Source organism: Laccaria bicolor, genomic scaffold (assembly GCF_000143565.1).
Source record: "Laccaria bicolor S238N-H82 LACBIscaffold_215 genomic scaffold, whole genome shotgun sequence".
Classification (NCBI taxonomy): Eukaryota; Fungi; Basidiomycota; class Agaricomycetes; order Agaricales; family Hydnangiaceae; genus Laccaria; species Laccaria bicolor.
In genome coordinates, this window is record NW_001890073.1 from 10764 (window position 1) to 12095 (window position 1332).

Here is a 1332-nt window from a genome sequence, read left to right on the forward strand (position 1 = left end):
GCGCCACAGCATTATCCACAAAGTTCAGCAGTGCTTGCATATGCAACAGAGTGAATGATTAGAAGAAAGCCATGTTTGATGTTTCACGAACAAAACTTACGAGAGTCGAGGAGAGGTTGGAGCCTGCGTGCCTCCCAGGCTGACCGTAAAGAGATGATCAGCTCAGGATGTGCAGAGACGACTTTCTCAAGTTCGCCGAGGCCCTGGAATTTGCATCTGAAGTCTCCACTCTTCTCCATTATCCAGGAGATAATAATTGCCGCTTTCTCGTTGCCAATTTCCTCCCCTAAATTGAATACGTCATACGCAATTGTAAATAAGTTTTTTTCCCGCTCATGATCAGCAAAGTTATCAGAAGACAGGAGCTGTCTCTTGGGGTGTGGACTGAAAGCTTCTGAATCTGAGAGTCGCTTCGACATGACTGGGGGTCAAGTGCGGTGTGTTGACTGTGGTGGGGAGTGAGGAAAGCCACTTCGCGCGCGTTCGGCAAAGCCGAGACGTGCAGAGCCTAGAAAAGGTATTTGTGGGGATAATGAGGCCTGCTAAGATGGATAGCCCGTTCGGCAAAGCCGAGGTGCGCAAAAACTAGATTAGAGACGACGGAGGGAAACAACCAAGAAACAACAGGATCGGCGCTTGGGCGATGACTAGTCACTTTCGATAGGAGATTGTTTGGTCTCAGTAATTCAGGAACAATAGTATTTATATAATAATCAACTCGGCATACACTGCGGGAGTTACTGTGGTATTTCGCCTCTGCAGAGACACTCTTGATGGGATGTGGTGTAGTAGGAGGAGAAAATGATCCACCTTACGTGGTTCCCATTCAAATTCAATCATTCGCGACCGACACAACCCTCCCAGAGAGTCGGATGCCAAATGTATGTAACGTGCCTTAGACATAAACTACCCTCATCTTGCTACCAAGCTCGTGTGATGAGTGTCCTGTGTCCACTGCTGGTAAGACCAAAGGGTGAGCGCCCTGTACAATGCTCCCTCCTCCACAGGATACGAAGGAGAAGGGGAAGGGAAAGGTTGATGCGAAGGCGAAGGAGACTAAGCGGAAGGTGGGTTTCTTGAATTCTATGTCTGGGCCTTTAGCATGACCAATTCAATAGGTTGATGAGAAGGCGGAGAGTAGTGCCGGTAAGAAACCAAGGAAGAAATAGGCGTCACCTACTGTTCCTTTCCCGTCCTTGTTTGGGTTTCGGTATTTTTATTTCCTTGTCGGATTTGTTCTGTATCATATCTCTTGCAGTTTATTTTTTGCAGTTGCTATTCTCTTCTTGCGCGTATCCGACTCCAACATCATAACTCCAAGATCCTGATGCA